Genomic DNA, 24,879 nt, shown 5'->3' on the forward strand with positions numbered 1-24,879 from the left:
TGACATTCTTCTAATGCCATTCATGTGGTGGGGATGGGTGGGGGCCCCCCTTCGCTCTCGCCCGCGACTATTGTCCATCTCCCCTGCCGGAACCGGAGAGAGTAGCTCCTGCCGGGTAGACGGACAAGAGAGAAGGCTGCCGCCTCTGCGGTGCGCTGCGAAGCGTCTTTCCTAGAACGGAACCGCAAAGCGTCCCATCGTTATCTTCGCTGGATACCGACAGTGGCGAGTGGAAGAATTTAACCTCGCGGGACACCGTGACCCCGCGACCTCGCGTGCGCCGTACGCAGCCCTGCCTGCCTCCGCTTTCCAGAACCTTCCATTATTCTTACATGGCGCCCAAAACTTGTTGCTTTTCCCCAACGTTGGTACTTGCTAGAACCAAAAATGCGTTTCCAGCCCCAGCTAGCTTTTTTTTTCTTAGCGTTTGTACTATACTCCCGTCCTTGTGCACTCCCTCCTGGATGGTCTAGACACAAAGCAATCCCTGCTGTGCATGCAAGACGCCCAGCGCACCACAGCCATATTCGCACTTCCACATATGATACATGCTTTGCCCAACTTAGAGCCCTGGGTGTTTGGTTCTGAGTAACACCGTATGGCGCGTAATGCATTCCCATCAGGCAGAATTAAAATATGAGAAAATTCATCGCAAGATATATTTCCTTGTATTCTCCAAGTAAATTACTTTTATACTAACTCCTCTCTTCTGAAGTGACCGAAAGATAAAACAACTCAGTGTGTAAAAATGGTGAATGCAAAAATACACTACTTTTGTGCAAAATTCACAGGAAGTGCACTTAAATTGCCACAAGTGCATGGCCAATTAAGGAAAAAAAAAAACAAGGGCAAAGGACGGAGACGCAGAACAGGAACACAAGACGACGCTGTGTTCTGTGTTCCTGTATTCTGTGTTCCTAGTTCAGTGTCCCCTTCCTTTGCGCTGGTTTTCTTTCTACAATCGTGCACCAATTAACTCGCCCAGCTCTCCACTCTACTGGACCAATAAGGCATAAAGCTTCACAGTGCATTAGTATTATATCGTATGCTACATATTTTCGAATTGTTTTTGCAGCAAAACAGGTGTAAGAGGTCAGCATACACGTCTTTCATTTACCTAGGAAGAAAGCACCGCAGTCAAGAAAGTTACTTTTTCTTGCCAGTGAAAATTTAACAACTGCAGTTTTTTCAGCCCCCGTATAAAATCCTTACATGCTGACGGCATGTTGAAATTTTTGTTAATGCACCGTAATAATTATATCATGAAGCCCCAGCTCTTGTGGCCTAGGACGAAAAGTATGATGATTTATGGCAATATTTGAAGTGCATTTATGAACCATGTTCTTATTGCTCTAACGTTCTCCTAAGCAAATAAAACTGAAAATTATGATAATTTTGATAATGCCTTTATGAAGCTAACACCATCAGGACGTGGTAAATAAACAAAAAAGTAAATTCTTTGATAAAGGCCTGTACGCTGCACTTGTGCTGCTCATTTATTTCATGCTGTCCATTTTCTCAGTGCAGTGTCTTCTTTGATAGGCATATATCTGGCTCATTACATTCTTTGTTTCTGTTCACAATTCTTCTTTTAGCTACATTTCATCCACTTTCCTGCCATGACCTCAATTCAAACGTAATTTGTGTTTTGACATTTTGCTTTGTCCGGGCTCCTGCAAGATCTGTTTCAAGCTGTTGTACTATATTTCAGTCTAACCTCCTCGATCACGATCACCTAAGCCTTTCCCTATCTGTTGCCATACTTTTTTATGGAAACACTTAAAAACAAAGCACCATGATCTATCTTAGTATTGTTTTATTTGCCGATATAATTTTTTCGAACATAACATGGAATACCAAATCCCCTTTGATGTCCCCGTTCTCGTCTCTAAGTCGCGAATTTTTAGATGTGCGCTCAGTATTCTTGTTAGTGCATTTGAGCACACAAGCGACTATAACAGCCAACGCGGCGAATACGCTAGATTTAATCCTGACAAATCGACCTGACATAGTCTCATCTATTACATATCTGCCAGGCATCAGCGACCACTTGCTAATGCACTTTGACATTAATCTAGCCACTCAGAACACTAACAAATAGAAAAAAAATAATAATACAAGACTACAACGGAGCAAATTTTCAGGCCATAAATAATGAACTATTTTTTTTATCGATGCTTTGCCATAGCTTTGATGTCCGGAGCGTTCAAACCAACTAGAGCATGTTCACAGCTATAGTCACCCAACTCACAGAACAATACACTCCTCAACGCACTGTTACCACCCACTCAATAGCTCGCTGGTGTAATAATCACATTAAACGTTTATCTAACAAAAAGAATCTCCTCCAAAGAAATTCAACCGCCGCGGCCGGGATCGAACCCGCGTCTGTCCCGAAAGACGCGGGTTCGATCCCGGCCGCGGCGGTTGAATTTCTTTGGAGGAGAAATTCGAGGCCCGTGTACTGTGCGATGTCAGTGCACGTTAAAGAACCCCAGGTGGTCGAAATTTCCGGAGCACTCCACTACGGCGTCTCTCATAGCCTTAGGCGCTTTGGGACGTTAAACCCCATAAAAACCAAAAACCAAAAGAAAGCCTCTACCGCATCGCAAAGTTCTCGCCAACTAGTGAGCGATGGACTTCGTATTCAGCGGCTTCCAACATGTATTTTCAGGCGCTCAAAAGAGCTAAAAGCACTTCCACTCACATGTAACCACCAATGTGAAAAATTCTGGCGTGTCATTAATCCTTCCACCGACGATAGTTTTGCGTTATCTGACCCATTAGGCGACCCCATTCCTTCCGACGTTTGCGCCACTATTCTTAACCGCGCATCCACTGACAACTTTACAGCCATATCTGATGTATACATATGCCTACAACTTACCACTTCAACTATGTTTTCATGCCACCTATGACTGTTGCTACTACTGGTGTGAATAAGCTTATTGATGGACTCAGTGTTCATTCCGCTTCGGGTTATGACTGCGTTAACGCAAAGTTATTAAAAAGCACTGCAGGTTATTCGTTCATTATACTAACCAAACTTTTCTAGTATTGACCTGTCAACGCTGCTACTGAGTGGAAGATCGGAAAGGTGGTTACAGTCTACAAACCCGGCAGCAAAGCATCCCCTAGTAATTATCGTCCCATATCCCTTGCCAGTACTTCATCCAAAATGTCCAAACATATAACATTCTCCAACCTTGTTGACTTCCTTTCATTGAACTCCTTTTTTATGTCAGCGCATTATGGTTTTTGAAAACCTGATTCTTGCCAAACACAGTTAATATAGTTTACACATGCATTGCACTGTATTCTAGACTTATCATCACTAACTGACTCTATATTTCTGGATTTTTCAAAGGCTTTCGACAGTGTATGTCACAACCTTTTGCCTCACAAACTAAAACACCTGAATATTGACTGTAACTTATTTATATGGACTGAATATCTACTTAATCGCTCACAATTAGTTTTTGCTAACGGTTATAACACCAGTTTTACAGAGGTGTCTTCCGGAGTTCCACAAGGATCAGCTCTTGGACCCCTACTGTTCCTGATTTAACATCAATGATCCCCGCTCTCTTATGGATTCTCATATTCACCTATTCGCTGATGCTTGCGTCATTTTTAGAGAAACAACCAATGCTAACAACCTTACATTACTTCAGTCAGTGGCGGTCCCAGAGAGTGGTTTTAGGGGGAGCGGGCAGACTGCTGTATATCAAAAAAGAAAAAAAAATAGAAACAATTTTTTATTTATTTTATTTACATAAAAATTTTTGTGCGCTTTGTTATTGAAAAATAAATGGCGAAAGGTATAGATATTATACCATTACTCAATCTTTGAATGTTAACGTTTACGCGAGCAATATTCATTTCGATACCAGGAGAAACAAGTCGATGGCTGAGATATCCCGCCACGACATGTCCACGAAGGTCAAGGTACCTGCCCGGACATTTCACCAGCGGGATTAGCGGCCTTCATTACTCAGTTCTGGGAAATGGCTTTGTTCCGCCCTCAGTCCCCTCCTTCAAGGCGGCTGGTCGGCACTCCTTGTCAAGCCAAAAAGGGATGATCCCCTCGCTGGCGTCGCTGTGTCCCATGGTGGGATAAAGACATGAATGGGTGGCTCCCCCCCCCCCCCCCCCCCCGACGAGGTTGTTGGCCACCGCATCCGCAGGTGAATGGCACCGCTGTCGCCGTCATGGCAAGACAACGGTGGGGTCACGGCAGGAATACGATACCTCGACAATCACTACGAATTGTGCTCATATAACTATCAACGAGTAGAACGTGGAATTGTGTGAAATAAGACAGCCGCTTATAAGGTGAACGTACAAAGCAGGGGACTACTTGACAAGACCGCCACTGACTTCAGCCAAACCTCAACACAATAAGGGAGCTGGTGCGAAGAAATGCAAAGTCATGCGTGTATCTAGAAAAACTTCCATCCCACCTCACTACTACATTGATAAAATTTCGTTGGAATCAGCCTCGTCATATAAATGCATCGGCATCCACATTACTTATTATCTTAACTGGTCTCTTCATACCGAGAACATAATTGAAAATGCTAATCGCATGCTTTGCTACTTACGTCGCAACTTTTTTAACGTTCCTTCTAATTTGAAACTATTGCTTTATCAAACACTAATACGACAAAAACTCGAGTATGCAACACCTGTATGGCACCCTGCTCATGACAACTTCATTAATGATCTTGAGCTGGTGCAAAACAACTCTGTGCGTTTAATCCTTGTTAACTACAACCGCACAGCCAGTATGACTACTATGAAGTCTAATACATGCTTCCCATCACTGACATCGCGTAGAAAAGTGTTTCGTATCACCCTCTTCCACAAGCTGTACCATCATCCCGCTCTTCGTGATCACCTCATTCCCCAGCCAATTTCTGTATCCCGCCGCATTGATCCTGATCACATAGTCGGAAGTGTGTCATGCAACACGAAATGTTTCTCGCAGTCATTCCTGCCGCGAACCTCATGCGATCGGAACCACCTTGCCGCAGAAGTTGCCGGCACTGAAAATTATGAGCAGTTCCGCGTAGCACTAGCTAACGTTGTATATTCAGGCACTGTTTAACATTCATGCAATCAACTGTATTTTTCTCTCAGTTTTTGTATATTTACCATTCCCCCTGTGTAATGCCACCGGCCTTGAAGGGTAACGTAAATAAATAAGCAAATACAGAGTGTGATGACGAAGAAGTGGAACCTTTGACACCCTCCTCTGACCACCGCCGCCGTGGCCGTGAAACCGTTCACATCAGCCGCCTCAAGCCCTACCACGAACCCGTGATGTGTACCACGCCGTGAGTAGCCAGGATGGCTCCTCCTTCGCCGGGGGCCATTGTGATGAAGAAGAAGTGCCCGCGCGGCAGCCGGACTGCTCTCGGCGAGCGCGCGCTTCCTTTTGGTGCCGTTGGAACCAGTGCCTGTCGGAGAACGCCGTTCCGCGCTTTGTTCTTTGTGTCGAGCTGTGCTTTGTGCGTTGTACCCGAAAAACCCATTACAAGAGTAATATGCAAGCCTCGCACACAACATTCACTAATATTTCTTTCTTTCTGTAATAACGCTTTGTAGACAGCCTAAAGACTCATATTGCACTGATGTGAAGGTTCATTTTTCACAGCCACAAAGTTCCATACTGTGAGCGCAGGATAGCTTTTGTCCTGCATCGTTCTTCTTCTGTGTTTGTCACTGTAGGCGCTATTGTTTGTTTTCTCAAGTACTATGCACCAACTACCTCAAACTGAAGTTCTTCTAAATCTTATTTGATATTAGCAGTTCTAAATTCAAGCCTTCTGCAGGATTTGAAGAACATATGCTTATATAAGCGCACAGCCGATTTTAGGCCCAAGGAGCCGAGGACTCATTTTATGCATATGTAAACAGCTAATTATCTGTACTATTGTAACTTGAATTTTCTATTTTACCTTATGTGCTGTTCTTATATTTCGTGCCATAGTGCTGAATGTCGCAATTTTTGTATGTATTATAGCGTAAATTGATACTGTATGTCTGCTGTCAAAGTGATTTCTTTTTCTTTACTGTAATGCGCGATTGTAATGTGTATCTCTTATGTTGTTTGGTGTACTTTCCATGTTCTTTTAAAGCAGCAACTTGTTTTTCTTACGTTCAAAACTCATCTAATGGTCCTCTGGGCCTTGTCAAGCTGTGTGCACAGCTTTTAGCCCAGGGTGAACAGCCAGATTTTTCTGGTAAATAAAGTGCATTGACTGATTTATTAATTCATTGATATGCAACTTACAAATGATTGGAAATGAGGGGAACATGTGCACGGGGCGGAAAGCGCGTGGTCTGCCAGAAAACACTGAGGTGGCCCCGAGAAGGGCCTTTAGTAAGGACGACATCCGTTTTGTGTCCGAATTTCATTCCAATTCTCGAATGTCATTAGACTCAGATGTCATTCGAACGTTCCCGTGTACCACAGGTATAAGAAATAGCGATGGCGACGAGATGGCAGAGGAAGGCTTTCCGGTGATCAGGCGCAGTCGGAGAGACAGACGAAAGGACGCGAGCGCGGCGCCGCGGGCGCCGCGGCGCTCCATTTTCCCAGAGTGCTTTGCGCAGCCGCCTGGTGGCGCGGCGGAATTTGTGAAAAGCCAGCGCGTGCACATACCAGAGTACAGCAGACACCAACGTTTCTAGATAAAGACAGTTGGAAAACTCTCTCCGGGTATGCGGCCCCTTTCTGTCGCCGATTTCATCTCAAAGAGATGCGAGCGTCATCTCTTGGGTGGTGGGAGTACCGCGTTTGTTTTCTATGGCCTCCGTGACCAGCTAAAGCATCGGTACTTTAACACCGCGCTTAATCTCAGAGGCCACGATTTCTCTTCGCCGCGGCGCCCATTGACTGCGCTTGGTCACTGTTTGCCACCGTGCTGTTTGCTGCGCGAATGATTAACGTTAATTCGCGCCTCGCATCGTCTGCGCCGGGGGCGGCTGCTTCTAGCCGCGCTCATCTACGCATTGCGAAGTCCGCGTGCGCTCCACGTCTGGGGTAGGTGCGGGCAGGATGCTCGAGGTTGAGCTTTTGGCTGTAAATATCGGAGAAAACTGGAAGCCCTTCTTTCCGCGGTTTAGAGAAACATGACCGTACCGCTTGCCTCCTAGTAGTTTATGTTGATAATATTCCTCGGGTGGGTAATATTCCTTAAATACGTTGTTTTTTTTAACGGACGCGAGCCATCTTTTTCCGGCAACCCTCAAGCTGGGAGTAGCAGACGACGCGCTCATCCTAAAGCGACCGCCGCGCCACCGCCTAGACCAACGTTGGCCTAGACAGCGATCGCGTGGGGCCGCTCTGCTCCCTGGCTCGCCGGCGCAGTTTCCCAACTGTCTTTATCTAGAAACGTTGGCAGACACCGCTGTGATGGAGGAAGGCTTCCTCCATGCACCGCTGTGATAGTGATCTCCATGGCCATTAGACTGCGGGGCGTCAGTGAAACCAGAACTAAATTTCTTCGGCAGTTTTAATTTTGTCTGCGTGTTTTATTGAAAAACAAAGTAATTCCAGCTGTTTAAAAATTTTTTACATAGAAATATATCTTTCTACCTTAGTGTTGCACTGCTCACTATTTGCATACACACCACATGCAAACTTGCACTCGAAGTAAAAATTAATAAATAAATAAATTAATACTGTCATGATGAGGAGAAGTGATCTGGTACCGGCTTTTTTATTTGGGCTTCAGAAATAGCCCGAGAGGGCAGACAATTAGCCTATAGCATGAATGTTATAGCAATGCCATCGTATGTGGTTCAACATTTATTCATCATTTGACAAAATTGTGACGAAGACGAAGCTGGCAGTGGCGCGGGACGGAGCGCCCGCGCTAGGCCAGCGGCCATTAAATCATCTCATAGCCATCGTTCACCACGCCTGGACGCCACGTTACATTTGGTGGAGGTGCGGGGGTCTCTTCATCGCCATCCTGGTCACGAAGCTTCGGCGTCCTGGGCCTGCCGTGGACGTCGGCCGTGAGTACCTGGTCAGCGCCGCACGGCCGCGCCCCAGCCCGCCCGACCTGAACCGACCTCGCCGCTCACCCCAGCCCCGTCCCCCGCCCGGACCACAAGACACGACGACCCAAGACCCCACCGACCCAAGACCCCACCGACCCGAGACCCGAGCGACCCAAGGCCCAAGACCCACACGTGAAGACACTGCCCCCCTGCCCTTGCCGTCCGGTGCGACCACGGACCTCGGCCGTCAGCACCTGGCACCCTCCGGCCCGGATGCTTCGTGGGCCGGGACTCATTCTCTCATCTTTCTCATCGCGGCGGCCAGCACTGCACCATCTTCTACATATTGTTCGATCCTTCACTCAAGACCATCGCCATTTCGCCATCTGTTCGTCACCGATCGGGACGATCGCTCGGAGGCCCCGGGTAGTGTGACGAAGACGAAGCTGGCAGTGGCGCGGGACGGAGCGCCCGCGCTAGGCCAGCGGCCATTAAATCATCTCATAGCCATCGTTCACCACGCCTCATTCTTCGGCTGGCCGCCACGTTACAATATTGCTGCAGTGTGAAAAGACCACTTTAGAGCAACGTTATCAGCATGTTGCTTGGTAACATTCCGGCAACATTATCTAATGTTGAAGAATGTTAGCGCAACATAGTACAACATTGGCAATGTTGCTGCAACGTTGCGGTAACATACTGTGCTACTAGGGTTGTGTTTAGACGTTTTGCTTTGTCCGGGCACCTGCAATGTCCTAGCATATACGAATGATGTGGAGACCTGTTTCAAGCTGTTGTACTATATTTCAGTCTAACCTCCTCGATCACGATCACCTAAGCCTTTCCCTATCTGTTGCCATACTTTTTATGGAAACACTTAAAAACAAAGCGCCATGATCTATCTCAGTATTGTTTTATTTGCCGATCTAATTTTTCCGAACATAACATGTAATACCAACTCCCCTTTAAGGTCCCTGTCCTCGTCTCAAAGTCGCGAATTTTTAGATGTGCGATCAGTATTCTCGTTAGTGCATTTGTGCATACAAGCGACTATAACAGCCAACGCGGCGAGCTAGATTTAATCCTGACAAATCGACCTGACATAGTCTCACCTATTACATATCTGCCACGCATCAGCGGCCTCTTGCTAATGCACTTTGGCATTAATCTAGCCACTCCGAACACTAACAAAAAGAAAAAAATAATAATACGAGACTACAACGGAGAAAATTTTCAGGTGATAAATAATGAACTATTTTTTTTGTCGATGTTTTGCCATAGTTTTGATGTCCGCAGCGTTCAAACCAACTGAAGCATGCTCACAGCTATAGTCACCCAACTCACAGAACAATACACTCCTCAACGCACTATTACCACCCACTCAATAGCTCGCTGGTGTAATAATCACATTAAACGTTTATCTAACAAAAAAAAAGCCTCTACCGCATCGCAAAGTTCTCGCCAACTAGTGAGCGATGGACTTCGTATTCAGCGGCTTCCAACATGTATGTCTAGGTGCTCAAAAGAGCTAAAAGCACTTCCACTCACATGTAACCACCAATGTGAAAAATTCTGCCGTGTCATTAATCCTTCCACCGACGATAGCTTTGCCTTATCTGACCCATTAGGCGACCCCATTCCTTCCGACATTTGCGCCACGATTCTTAACCGCGCATTCACTGACAACTTTACAGCATTATCTGATGTATACATATGCCTACAACTCACCACTTCAACTATGATTTCATGCCACCTATAACTGTTGCTACTACTGGTGTGAATAAGCTTATTGATGGACTCAGTGTTCATTCCGCTTCGGGTTATGACTGCGTTAACGCAAAGTTGTTATGCAGCCTAATAGCCCATTATACTAACCAAACTTTTCCAGCATTCACCAGTCAACGCTGCTACTGAGTGGAAGATTGGAAAGGTGGTTACAGTCTACAAATCCGGCAGCAAAGCATCCCCTAGTAATTATCGTCCCATATCCCTTGCCAGTACTTGATCCAAAATGTCCAAACATACAATATTCACCAACCTTGTTAACTTCCTTTCATTGAGCTCCTTTTTTATGTCAGCGCAACATGGTTTTCGAAAACCTTACTCTTGCGAAACACAGCTAATATAGTTTACACATGCAGTGCACTGTATTCTAGACTTATCATCACTAACTGACTGCGTATTTCTGGATTTTTCAAAGGCTTTCGACAATGTATGTCACAACCTTTTGCCTCACAAACTAAAACACCTGAATATTGAGTGTAACTTATTTATATGAATTGAATGTCTACAGGGTGACCGGAAAATACTGTAACATGCGTTGAATTTCATGTTATTTATTATTGCTTGCATTTTTGAGCATCGACACTGATTTTTTCATGTGACTTGTGTTTTTCTAAAATAGAACTACTATATTTACTGCCATTGGTGCAATATTTTCCAGGAAAAATGGTTTCTGAAGAATTGCGGTACTCTATTGTTGCCCACCACAAGCTGGGGATGCCTATTCCGAAAATTGCAAAGATGCTTAAATTGCACCGAGTTCAAGTGCATCGTGACGTCAAACGATTCGAGGAGACAGGAGGTGTCAAGAACCGGCTGCGAAGCGGAAGGCCTCGAACTGCAAGTACCAGGGAACTGAAATTGGCTGCCAGCAAGAAAGTCAAGCGAAATCCCCTGAGGAGCATGCGAAAACTCGCCTGCGAGCATGGAGTTCGCAACTCCAACATGCAATTACTTGTAAAAGATCTAGGACTTCAGGTGCGCAAACCAGCAAATGGCCAGCTGCTTACGGACCACGTCTATACTTCTCACTATCCTCTCCCTTTCCCTTTCATTTCCGCCGGCTGCAGCGCGGGTGCTTAAGATATTAAATAGAAATTGCCGCGGCTGGCAACACTCTTTTGCTTCACTTTTTTTATTTTAAATAAACCACTACCACCACCAAGGACCACGTGAAGACCTCCAGATTGGAAAAGTGCTGCAGAATGAAGCAGCTGAGCCGCGGCGAAGCCCTTAAACGGGGCTTGACAGGGGTATTATATTTGTTACATCTGAGGTTCAACCACTAAAGCCCGTTATACCCGAAGTAACACCCAATAGCTCGTTATAGCCAAGGTTAACACACTAAAGATCGTTACATCCGATGCGGCACGCTAAGGTTCGTTACATCCAAGGTAGTATTCTAAGATCGTATAGGTGGTTTGCCCAGCAGCACAAATAATTGGCCCAATATTGGAATTCTATTGGCGAAGGTTGGTTCTACAAAAGACCAAAGCAAAACCATTCATTTTCAATATTGGGCCGGTTTACCTGTGCTCCTAGGGTTATAAACTCATTCCAGCCCGGTGGGCAGGTTGCCACCTGCCACGGCTACTGACAGACAGTGGTCGCCATTTCTGTTTGTACCGACCCCTCTACTGCTTATGCATTAAAATTTAAAAAAAGCTGCAAAATGCAGATGACACATATGCGAGGTCTGCCCACGCACCTCGTTTGGAGGCACCAGGGGGAGCTGGTGGCTTCTGCTTGGCTGGAAATCTGCAGGCACTCCCAGCACACCCGTGAGGAAGAACTCCTCGAAGACGGGCACAGTGTCCACTTTCTCGATGTCGGGGTCCCCAGGAGGCCTCTCCACGCCGTGCAGGTCATGCAGAACTGCCGGGGAAAGAGAGTATTCAACCTTATGAAATGGCACCCAGCCACTCGTGCTCAGCACATCCCTTCAATCGTGTAGCCGCCGCGGTGGCTCAGTGGTTATGGCGCTCTGCTGCTGACCCGAAAGACGCGGGTTCGATCCCGGCCACGGCGGTCGAATTTCGATGGAGGCGAAATTTTAGAGGCCGGTGTACTGTGCAATGTCACTGCACGTTAAAGGCCTACTTGACCGAAATTTTTCAAACCGTAAAAAGGTTGTTTTTTCATAGTACACCCCGTATTATGCTACCCACAAAACATTACGCTCCAGTTTCAGGCAGTTACACTGCCAACAGCACGCAATAATCAGAGTTTTCAATACCGAAACTGGAAAAACGGGCGCCATTGCCACCCGCCGGAAGTGACGCATGTTTGAGACTTGAGTCCGGACAGGTTCGGAGTGTCTGCTCGTTGCGGCTCGTGCAAAGCGCTGGTACCGGTAGCGCGTGCAGCATTTTGCGCAATAAATACTGGTTATATATGAAAACACACATCTTAAATCGGATGAAACACCCCAGAAAAAGTTTTAAACGTGCTTTATTTGCTGTAGTAGACCAGGAAACTCCTCGCTCAACCTCAGCGAAGATGATTGCGCCGCATGCTAGTGAGCGTTGTTTGCCTGGCAGTATTCAATTACAGCTTGTGCAAAGTTGGGACATAGCGGAGGAAGGAAGCAGGCATATTCAAATGAAGGCCAAGTAGAAGTGCTTTTATTATCAAGTCGGCTTTTTTGAGCGGGCACGCACGTGCCAACAGCACATGTGCGCTCTGCTGTGCAATTGGTTGTTGTCTTGATACAAAAAAATGACCCAGCTGCTTTCTCGTTTTCCTTTTCCTTCTCATTTTTCTCCCCCGTCGAAAGGTATTCCTTCCTGTGCATAGGAATTTGGAACAGGTGCTATGAACGCGAGGTAAATCAATAAAAACAGCTTGATGTCTAAAAAGGGAGCTCAAGAGAATTAAGCACTGTGTTAAGCGAAAGAATATTTCGGAAGCAAAATTTGTGTAGTAAAATCAATATATATTTTTCTCTTCGAGGACTGTGGCATCAATGTGGTGCCGATGGTGGGCTGTTTCATCTTTGCGCGCCTCGGTCGGGCGAACCACTGCGCGTTTCAAAATACATGCCGGTTCATATGAACAAAGACTTATGCGCTGCGTTCATTACTGTATTTACCTAGAATCACTTAAAGGCCGTGCACTGCAGAGACGGAAAAGTTTTTCTAATCTTTTCAAACCACACAGCTGGACAGAACGACGTGGCTGCCGGACCCCAGTCGACCGTATACGCCTACCACGCAGATTGCCGGTAGGCATGCAGTGTATCTGTATCGACTGAGTTATAATGCAGAACATATAATCAAAATTACGGGTTATCTTCGTACGAAACTATTATCACTCAGATAACATGCGTTCAGGTCTCTGAGGTCTTGGAGACGTAATGCTGAAGCTTCCTCTAATCGACGTCAAGTATGAACGGCGTGAGGTAGTAAGAAATTCGACGTTTTCAGTAACGCTCGTGTGGCATTCCAGGATTCTCAGCCCGGCCTGCAAATCTTCGAGGCAGCAGATACACTGGGCGCACGACGGCATATTGCGCATTGAGCAGAGCTGTACCTGCAATAACGCGTGCATATATGTTGATTCCTTTTCAGAAGAACCAGACCTCTCCTTAGAGTTCTGCCTGGTGTAAACAACGTGACGTCAAAAGGGCGTTGCTCAATGAGCAAAGCCGTCCACTTTAGCTTCTGAACTGGCTAAGCTAGCTTGTGACGAGTGGTCCCACGTCTTCTTTATTCTTGGGATCAGAGACGCCTCGAAGCCTTTCTTCTCCCAATTATAACCCTCTCGGTTCGTGGCATGCTATGCCGATCGGGCGCCAGAAACACGTGCGTGCTCTGACGCATGATGGAGACCAGGAGAGGTCTATTGACAAAGCCCAACCCACAAAAGGGGTTAGCGCGAGGCAGAAGCGTCAGTCACCCATCATTATCTTTTTTGAAGAAGAGAGGGGAATTCATGTTAAAACCTGAGCTCCAGACAGATGACACCAGCTTTCGAGATCGGGGGTGAAGGGCAGTGGCCGAGAGGTACACCATGTGCTTTCCGCATTCCTCGTATTCCTTTCCGCGGCCACGCACTTCGTCGACATGATGCCAGCAGTTTTTTTTTTCTCGGAGACCATCGAGCTTCGCGGTGAAAACAGCCAGAAACGATTTAGAGAGATATAGCATATCGTTACCGTGTTTACGTTACCGTTTACCGGGCTCGGTTACCGTTTACCGGGCTCGGCTGGCGACATCTGCGCATGCGCGCCCATTACCGGGCCGGTAACACTTTACCGAAACTCTTTAGCGTTGCGGAGAGAGTTAGCGTTCTCTTGTAAACAAACATGGCGGCGCCCTGCTCGCCCGCTTCGGAATAAATGCATGTCACCGCTGGATTCTTTGATGCGACAGCTCACTCAAATGGTAGCGGTTCGCTTTTATTTCGCATACTCTCACCCATACGTCGAGGTTTAAGTGACAACTAGCCCATGTTGTTGAGATAATTCTGTGATTTTCGAGCACTTAAGCCTAGCTATCCGCGTCGCAAATTTTCCTTCCTCCAAGCGCGTAGCCAAGTAAGCAACAACACTGTAGCTTTTGTGCCAGCTTTAACATTTTTCTCTCTATTTTCATAGTTTTCTTCCTGGAAAAACAAAAACATTCTGGTAATACTTATCATATTCACCACTAAATTCAGAAAAAAAAAAAGTTTCTCCAGTCCAGAGTTCAAGCGCTTTGACTTACTGTCACCAGATGGCGCCACTATGTTTACATCCAAGTTGACAGCCGTGCTGTGCGGACGTGCGTTTTTGGTGCTCTTCGGATCACGCGTGGAGACCGGGACCGGACAGACTGCGAGAGCGTCTGCGTAAAATAGATGAGTACTTTCCTTTAATAGTTTTAAAAGCGCGTTTAGTTTTTTAGGCTGTTAGGGGAAGTGCAGGTTAAGGAATAGAATTTAGGTCAGTGACCTAATTTCGGCCGGGACTATTTGGCCGACAGTTGTCTCAGTGTTTTTTTTTTTGTGCGTTAACTTTTAGAGAGATAGCTATTTTTTCCAAGTGATTGATCGGCATTTGCGGTAGCCAGACTTTTATTTGATTTTGCACGTGTTTTCAAGTGTTTTCGTCTTGAGCGTGTAGATATCTGGGCATTTGGTGCAAGCAATAATCGAGTGTTGCTACGATGGTTAAGTTACTGAAGGTTAGATGTATGGAGTGTGAGGAATCGGTGAATTTAAAAGAAACGCGGTTCGATTCAGTGGAGGAGGCCGAAGGCGCAGATTTTATGTGCAAATTCTGCGTATTAGGTGCACGCCTGGACAGGGCTGAACAGGCGAACAGCGAACTAGTACTAAGGATGGATGCTCTAGAAACAGAGTTACAGATAGAGAGGGCAGAGAAGCGTAAGCTTCAAGTACAGCTATCTCAGATCGAGTCAAAAACGGCTGACACCGCCATTGGAAGTCACAATGGCGGGCATTCCAGCGCCAGCCACGTGGATGGGGCTTGCACTGGCATGGACAGCGAGGGGCCAGTAGGTCAGACATGTTCAGGCAGGAACAGCTATGCACAGGTGGCCGCTGGGAATTCGAGAGGCGGTACTGAGAAGGGGTCCGGGCTACTTCCAGGAAATGAGGGCACAGTCGCTGATAAGAGGCAGCGAGATCCGGAAGTTAGGAGGGAGTGGCAGAGTACCCTAGTGCTTATCGCTGGTGACTCAAACATGGGGCGCTGCAAAAGAGCTATTCTGGACCGGGTGAAGGGTGATAGGCGGGTAGCAGTCGGGGTGTTTCCAGGAAAGACAATGGACGATGTCCTGACAGCGACTAAAAGTGAACTTTCCGAGAAGGCTGCAAGGCGTAACTTGGTAGTGGTAGCGGCGGGGCTAAATGATGTCCTGAATGGTAACGCCGCACAAGTAGGGAAAACATTAGCTGAGGGAGTTGACGGTATAAGGGCGATAGCACAGCAAGCGCAGATCGTGGTGTGTACAGTGCCTGAGGTACAAGGAAGGAATGCAGAGGTTGCTAAAGACGTTGTGAATCTTAATCGCGAGATAAGGCAGTTAGGCCTCGAGAAAGGCTTTGAGGTGGTAGAAATAAACAAGGAAGTGCACAGGGCTGGTTCGGGCAGAGACTTTGGACGAGATGGCATCCATTTCAGTGGAAGGGTAGGAGAAGAGATAGGCAGGCGCCTGGGAGGCCGAGCGGTAGCTTTTTTAGGGGGTCCACGGTGGCTCAGGGCGTAGGTGTAGGTAGAAGCGATGTAAATGTAACAATGGCGGCTGATCCCAACAAAGTGGCCACTAGGAGGCCCAGAAAGAAAACTACGAAAAAGAAATTTAACGCCAGGATCAGTTACATAAACATGCAAGGGGGTAGAAAGAGAGCGAAATGGCTAGAAATAGAACAGCAGTTAAAGGACGAAGCAGTAGGTGTGTACGCTCTATGCGAGACACATCTGAGGGATCTAGAAGATCCACCTTTCATCGATGGCTATGTCTGGGAAGGGTGCAACAGAACAACAACGGAGAAGAAGGGAGGAGGAGTAGGTATGCTGATACATCAAGGAACAAATTGGCAAAGAATAAAATCAACTTGCAAAGAACATGTCTGGGTATCAGGTACAATTGCTGGCAAAAGGACATGGCTAGGGGTAGTTTATTTAGGGACCGGGGACAAATGCAGGCAAGAAAACAAGGATCTAGTTAAGTGCCTCAATGACGATATAAAGCAGATTGGAGACGGTGTCGATATTATTTTGCTTGGAGACATGAACGGCCACATCGAGGATCTGGATGGATACACAGATTGTAACGGGAAGTTAATGCTAGACTTGTGTGAGCGGCACAACTTAGTTATTGTCAATAGAGAAACTAAATGTGAGGGACAAATCACGTGGGAATCCCGTAACAGGCAAACAACCATTGACTACTGTCTAATGTTGCAGGGCATCTATAGCAAGCTCGCAATAATGGAAATAGACGAAGAGGGGAAGGACAGCCTAGGAAGTGATCATAAACGTATTAGTGTACAGTTGGGAGCCCTAGTCAAAAGAGAAATGCAACGAAGTCCAAAAGACAACGCAAAATTAAATGATGAACAAATAGCGCTAATATCAGCCGATATAGAAGAAATAATTGAGAAACGCCACATGGAAAATTGGGATTATAATCAGTTGGAACTGCTCATCGCTACAAAAATGAAACAAGTGAAAGGAGTTAACCGCTGGAGAGGAAAGAGGAAGCCACGAAGCTGGTGGAATATGGAAATTAAGGAGGCCATCGAACAACGACGGGTGGCTTCAAGGGAACACAGAGAAGCAAAGAGGGCGCAGTTATCTGTAGAGGAAATAGGAAAAAAATGGGAATCTTATCGACAAAAGAAACAGCAAGTTCAGGTCCTAGTCCAGGCTAAAATAAAGCAGTCCTCTGATAAATGGCTGGCTGAAGTTCGCGAGGCAAATAAAGGGGGGCCAAGAAAATTCTGGAACCATATAAGCTGGTTGGGAAAAACAAATCAAAGAAAGCAGGAACAGATTATAGATGCTGAGGGAAAATGTTTGGAGGGAGACGATGCTGTGGACTACATTACGTCATTTATAGCTGCGTCTTTTAGCGACGCCAATGGGGTAATCTCCCCAAGTGAGGCGGCAACACAGGACAGCACAAAAGAGAACAGCTTAGAACTGACTAGTCTTAACTGGGAAAAGGCGGAAGCGAATATTCCTAAAACCACATCCGCAGGGATAGACGAAATTCCAATTAAGCTGATTAATGAACTTGGCCCAAGAAGCAAGGCCGCGCTGATAAAAGCATTGCAGGCAGTCATAACAAATCAGCAAATTCCGCACAGCTGGAGACAGAGTAAAATGAATTTGATTTATAAAGGGAAAGGAGATAAGATGAACATAAAATCCTTCCGTCCGATTACGATAACATCTGTTATGTACAGGCTGGCAATGCAGGCGGTGAAATTAAAAATGCAGTCATGGGTAGAAGGGAATAGGATACTCGGAGAACTTCAGAATGGGTTCAGAAGGGGTAGGCGGTTAGATGATAGCCTGTTCGTGCTTACCCAATGCATAGAAATAGCTAAGGCGGAAAATAGACCTCTGTTTATAGCCTTTCTAGACATAAGCGGTGCATACGATAACGTGAACAGGGAACTCCTGTGGAGCATATTGAAAGATTTAGGTATTGGTGATGAGGTAATTGATTTTCTACAGGAAATCTACCGAGATAATGAAGTTGAAATTACATGGGAAGGGAAAAAAGTACCACAACTGTAGGGGTGCACAAAGGATTAAGGCAAGGTTGCCCTCTATCACCGCTGTTGTTCATGCTTTACGTGATAAATATGGAAAGAAGGCTAGAAGAAAGTAATCTGGGTTATAATCTATCGTACAGATTAGGCGGAAATGTAGTTGAGCAGCGACTCGCGGGTTTAATGTATGCGGACGATATTGTACTGTTAGCAGATAGCCAGGAAGATTTACAAACTTTGGTTAATTGCTGTGGAGACGAAGGAGACGCTCTAGGATTCAGTTTTAGCGCAACTAAATCAGGTGTGATGATTTTTAACGATACAACTGATCAGGTGCTTACAATACAAGGCCACGAAATACCCAAAGTGGCCGAATACAAATACCTTGGGATATGGCTAAACGAAGGGCAGATATACACGGAAAAGCATGAACAGGCTCTTAGGGCAAAAGGACGAAGAGACGCCGGGATAATGAAACATAGGGCATTATGGGGGTACAACAAATATGAAGTACTAAGAGGTATTTGGAAAGGAATAATGGTGCCGGGACTTACTTTCGGCAATGCGGTTCTGTGCTTAAGGGCAGAAGTTCAGTCGAGATTAGACGTAAATCAGAGAGCTGTTGGAAGATTAGCACTAGGTGCCCACGGCAAAACCACAAACGAGGCAGTACAAGGGGATATGGGCTGGGCATCGTTCGAGGCACGGGAAGCTAAGAGTAAAATACTATATGAAGAACGCCTGAGGAAATTGGACGATAACAGATGGGCAGCTAAGGTATTTAAATATTTATACAGAAAGAACGTTGACTCACAGTGGCGGAAAAGAACTAGAAAACTAACCAGTAAGTATGCCGGTCATGAGGACGGAGAAAGAAAGAGCATTAAACGACAGGTTAAAAACGCGGAAGTTAAAAATTGGATGAATTCAATGGAAAAGAAACATAGTGTAGAACTATATCGATTCTGGAAAAAGCAGATCAGGAAAGAATTTTTCTATGATAACTCAAGAGGCAGTGCCCTACTTTTTGAAGCTAGATCAGGTTGTCTTAGAACGCGCAGCTACAAAAAGAAATTTAACGAAGAAGATGACACATGTGCAGTGTGTGGTAGATCTGTGGAAACAATTGAACACCTCATAATCAAATGTGATGGTATCCATCCGGATGTCGATGCAGGCACAGTCACTCTTTCTGAGGCCCTAGGGTTTAAAGATAACAATGGTCATGTAAATAAATCTGCAGTGAAAGTCAGCAAAAAGCGATTGGAGGATTGGTGGCTGAAAAGCAGAGATGTGGCATAAGGTTAGAATAGTAGGAAACCGTAGGAAAAGTTGATGGAGAATCTTAATGAGAATTGCCAACACAGTAAACAAAAAAAAAATAATAAATAAAGAAAAGCTGAGCATGGTGGCAATTGCCACCACCCCGTTTCAAAGGGGGCGCTCCTATCCATCCATCCATCCATCCATCCATCCAAGTCGTGCATCCAAACATCCAAAAAAGCGACGCTGCGCGCGGCAAACAGAAGGTGTTGTAGCTGCGTTTTTACAGCATTCGCAACGCAGTAAGCGCAGCGTACACAAGCTTAGTTCGTTCAGTGTAGTAAACTTGTCTACTTGTCAGGGTACTTTTGAAGCCACTGAGCCGGCCGTTAGCAGAAAAGTAGTGAGCACGTCTTTATATACAGAGAAAAAGATGATTAAAGAGTATGTAGCACTTCACTGCAAAGAAATGCTTTCAATGCATGCGTATTTCTGTTTGTAATTAATGCTGGGGCATCTACCATCATCATCATTCGTTTTCGCCTTACGGTAACTTGTTACGGGAGTGACGGTATGATAAAACGTCTTCTAGCGTGCGCAGCGCTAACCGGAAAGTCCGGCGTCCGGTAACACGGCAAACGGTAACGTAAACACGGTAACGATATGCTATAACTCTCTAGTAAGGGCTTATAAGGGGCGCTCGCTCACTTCAGCTCACTTCAGCCGGCGATGCCGGTGCCTCAATGGTGCGTCATTTCCGGTCAGGTTTGTTAGTTGCCCAGCTCACCGCTAGGGGACTGCGTCGTCTGCTACAGGGGTTTTTGAACGCTTCTAACAAAAAATTCAAGACGTTCACAGCCCTAATATTAAATATAAATATTGTTCATAACATGCACACTATATCGAGCGCAAAATTAGCCGAAGTAAACTTTCGGTCAAGTAGGCCTTTAAGGAACCCCAGGTGGTCGAAATTTCTGAAGCCCTTCTCAACGGCATCCCTCATAGCCCGGGGGATCGCTTTGAAACGTTAAACCCCATAAACAAAACCAAACCAAACCTTGAATCCTGTAGTTGTCCGTTCTTGAGACGTGTTGTGTTGGGCTTTATGGTGTGCAAGTGACCAGGCCATCATGTGCCAAACACAGATTTAAAAAATGTCTGTTGTATTAAATGGAAATCTTAAAGGTACAGCTTGTTAAAAAAATTTTCTTTTCACGACAACCACACAACTGAATTTTCTTGTAAAAGCAATCCAAGATGAAAAGAGACTTGTTCATGATAAAATAATGTGAAATGCTGTTTTAGATTTCTCAACTTTTGGGCATGAACACAAAATGTGGTTTACTGTGACTATGCCTCTACATGCTTCACAAAGAGGTTTGTTTGTCGTCTTTCAGCCAGATATGAAGTTGAGCTTAAGGTGTGTGTGTCTAACGCAGAGGCGGCATGAAACCACTTCACAAAAGTTGTTAGTAGCTTGGCGCTTACCATTTATAGAGGATCGACTTTAAAAAGGGGAGTTGTTAATTTCATTACTGCATGCAAGTCCAGGCAGAAGTGGGAACCAAAATAGCAGGATGATGTTTTAGCAAGAGCAAATGTCCTCGCAGGAATCATCCCATAACGAAGGTCCAACTGTCGTGACAGAGGAAGAAGCACAGGAGATGAGGACGAGCTCTGAAATCTGCCTGCCTTGAGCCAACCATATTCCCAGTGGGAACTTTCCAGACATGCTCCACCCTGGTGGCGGGCACAGCAACACTCAAAAATTTTAATGCGAGAGCATTATGTGGCTATGTACGCATCATCAAAAAGTGTCCGTAAATTTTGTCCGCATGTACATGTCGTTCTAAAAGATATATGAAAAAAAAAAGATTGATTGCATTAGGTAGTGGGTGAAAAAAATCTCACCAAATTCCAAATTTGATCAATGTGGAGTAATTGGTCAATTAAAAACCAAAAACACACTTAGACGCGTTGCAATAGCCATGGATGTCGATATAGCACTTCGACATCAGAACAGCCATGGCGTCGATATAGTATGTGGACATTTTGCTTTCACGCTGCTCAAATGCAGGACGCCGCAGTGATCTTAAAACAAAAAATTTAAAAACAAAAAGGACAAATAATGAAAAAAATAAAAAACAAAAGAAAATAAAAATGCAGGGAAAAAAGAGGACAGGGAAAGGCTCTTGCATTTCCACTCTTAAGCAGGCTTAAGTGCAATCCTGTAATTTCGCACTGAATGATTCCCTAAGCTGATTCATTCATTGGTCAGTGTGGAATGGAACCCAAGATACACTGGGTTCCCCAGCCCCTTTTCAGAGCTGTCGAGGTTCCCCCGAGGATAAAAAGGATTAAGAACTGCTGGTTCAGTTATTCGGTCTATTGATTTCGGCCAGTGCAACCATTTGTGACTGTCGCTCGTTGATCGAAGCAGTTGCACAACCTCTGAAACTTCCAAGCGTGAATGGGCCTCAAGAAGAGAGCCCAGTGACAAATGCCACTACGGATGCTATGCTATGGCTCACCACAACTTTGACAGGACAACTGCGTAGCCCACACAGGGAAGTAACAGCACAGCTGCATAAGAGCAACATGCACTGACGGCACATGGTCACGGGTGGTAACGGCAAGCCAGACTGCACACACAGCCTTTGATAAGGGTCCCCAAGGCCACAGTATAGACCAGTATCCAGAGCCGTTCTCCGGCGCGACCATTTTTCGCCGACTGGAGCGCCCCGGTGCGGGCATTTCTTTGGGGACTGCGGGGCTGCGGCAGTTCCGCGACCACGGCTACATATAACCGCGATTTACAACCCTCCGGGTGCTAAAGAAACATTGCCGAGCATACTTCCACAGCGTGGTGGTGTTGCAGGTAGTCTTTGGGTTATCAAAGGGATAGAATTAATGTGTTAATCATGACATTTAGCTTGACATTAACGTCAGTTGTACTAGCGCTTAGCACACGCTCATGCTATTACTACCGTCTTGGTGCTCCATCGCAGAAAAACCTTTTTGGTTAATAGCGAGCAATAGATTTATCGCTAGCATGCAGTTAATTCCTATGCACTCTTACTCTTTCCTGCCGGCCATTAAGCACCCCCCATAAAAAGGGCTTTGTTGTCGCCTCCGCAGTGGTGTGAATGTACAAGTGATTTTCCCACCGCCTTTGTCACAGAAGCGGCATAAAAATGAGTCAGACGAGCTAGTTCGCAGCAACGGCCACAGGTAGCACGCGTGGAGTCAGAGTCAGAGCCCGAGCCGTCGGCAAAAACCGTCATTACAGGCTATTGTGTGCACGTCTCCATGTTGACTCCAATCTGGAACCAACTGGGTTGAAGTGGCGTCTGCTAATAAAGTGCTCCACCAGCGTCTCTCATTCTGGACAGTTCCTGTCAGCCGCCGTACGAAGGTGGGGGGAGGGCATGACTTTCCAACGTATAATCGAGGCTTTTAACGCATCATTCCTATGGGAGACTCGCCGAGCCTGCGCCAATTCATCGTAAAATGTGGGTCGTCACATGAACGGAGGACGCATAGTCGGGGTTCCACTATATAAAACCCAAAAGCAAACCCCGAGGCTCGAAGGCTTTTGACAAAGACTGTGTATAGCATCGAGCACAATACATGCATGCAGCATTTGAATTACGGAACATTTTCTGTTATTGAGAGATAATTTCGACGGGGCAAAAGTACCATGTCAAACAGATCGGTTTTCCGTTATTGAAAAACAATTTGACATAACAAAAGTACAATGCCAAACAGATTGATTTTCCGTTATTGAAAGATAATTTGACGTAACAAAAGTACCATGTCAAACAGGTCGGTTTTCCGTTATTGAAAGATAATTTGAGGGAACAAAAGTACCATGTCAAAAAGATCGGATGCTCGATAAAGCTAATTCTAACCAACAAGACCCTAATGCAAAACGCAATAGGCAGGTGCTGAACAATCATACGCCACCAGGTACAGCGATGCACACAGGGATGCACGCATGAATATAATCAATGAGGCAAGTGGGCAAGCTGCTGGCACACAGTCACACGTACCGTTAGTCACAGCCTCCCACTATTGACGCTCGTAGGCAGCCATGTTGGGCCAGAGAGGCCGATACAGGGACTGGGCGTACTGGCCAACGGCCTTGTTCAGGAACTTGGCCTGGGCGGGCGCATAGTTGGAGCAGCGGCCACTCTGGAACTGGTGCAGCATCCGCTGGTACAGTCGCAGGCAGGTCTCCCGGTCCACAGAGTCGTTATCACCCTGCACAGTGTGTTTCCAGGGTGTGACATCCTGCAAGACTTCTGGCCACGTGTTTCTCGCCTGTCAGGCACAAGACGTACTCCCTACACACGCAGTGTTGCACTCCATGCACTACGTGCCATCATTTTCACTTCTATCCCCGAATAAAGGTGCCTACAAATAGCTGTGTGACCTCAACGAGATGGTTTGGACATCATCAAACACAGAGGCTCTCTCCTTCGTTACAAACTCCCTCGCTTCCATTCGACTGTTGTAGGGAGATCGGAAGACAACCTTGTGCATCACCTGCTCCTGGCTCCTGGCCTTAAAAACATATCCAGATATTTTCTTTGTTCCAGCAGACATAAAGGTATGAAATTAATGGCGTGAACCCACATTTAACCCCAAGCCATTCACTACAAAAAACTATGGGGTCACTTAACAGTGGGTTGCAATACCATTAGATTCCACATTTGTCGCAGCTTCTGTTGCAACTTCCGAGCATGTTTTGCATCACTTTCTCTGCAGTTGTTTGTCGCTCAACTGCCATATTCAGACTGCTGAAGTCAAACCTTATTACAACAAAGAGGTAAAAAAATAGAGAAATAGTTCGTACAGCCGAAATTCACCATATAATATTTCGTCCGAAATGAACATAAGAGCAGTGCAATTTAGTCAGTGAAGGGAAGGCAACTCAGGCAATCCTTACTAGCGAAACGGACCGACCTTTTCACGCATTTCAGCGATGTTCCGAAGGCACTCGCAGAGATTTCAAAAACCGCGAAAAACCGAGCACCAGTTATGTTGGCTTCCCCGCACAGCACCGCAGGCACGCAACGCCGACACAGGTTAAGGGGGCAGCTAAGGTGGCTTTCTCGCTTTACAGCCGTCTCTCGTGGAAAGCGGTAAGCCAGAGCGAAGACATTAGAATATGTGGCATTTCGCCTACAAGCACTAAATAATTTATAACTGAATTTTTACGCAAAGCATATACAGCTTGTTCGGTCGAAAAGCCGTCGGCGTAGTAGTAGTCGGCACTGCGTGCCGAAAGTAATGAGGGGCTGCGTAAAAAAAATCATATCATGGTAATTTGTTTGGTTTATTGGGGTTTAACGCCCCAAAGCGCCTCAGGCTATGGGGACGCCGTAGTGAAGGGTTCTGGAATTTCGACCACCTGGGGTTCTTTAAGGCGGCGGTACCACGTTAGCAGCGGTCTGCAGCCGGTTTTCGTTATGTTTGTGTGCGCGGTGTGGCTCATCCGTTTGCGTTAGAAAAATGATATTGAGCGCATTGTAAAGATAATTGTATCTTCTTTGCGATGGTATGTGTCGCTAAAAGCTATTCACG

General features: G+C 45.9%; 1 protein-coding gene across 1 annotated transcript in view; it reads right to left on the minus strand.

Moving 5' to 3' along the window:
- Window positions 1–11,512: 11,512 nt before the first annotated feature.
- The window catches only part of LOC149355954 (uncharacterized), a 30,525-nt gene continuing 17,158 nt past the window's right edge, over window positions 11,513–24,879 (minus strand). Inside the window, exons 3-4 of the transcript XR_016291586.1 lie at window positions 23,343–23,553; window positions 11,513–11,673 (exon numbers count right to left, since the gene is read on the minus strand). The gene's annotated coding sequence lies outside the window, so the exon portion shown is untranslated. The remainder of the gene's footprint in view (window positions 11,674–23,342; window positions 23,554–24,879) is intronic.

This window comes from Amblyomma mixtum, chromosome 3 (genome assembly GCF_055824585.1).
Source record: "Amblyomma mixtum isolate Tamu chromosome 3, ASM5582458v1, whole genome shotgun sequence".
In the NCBI taxonomy this organism is placed as follows: Eukaryota; Metazoa; Arthropoda; class Arachnida; order Ixodida; family Ixodidae; genus Amblyomma; species Amblyomma mixtum.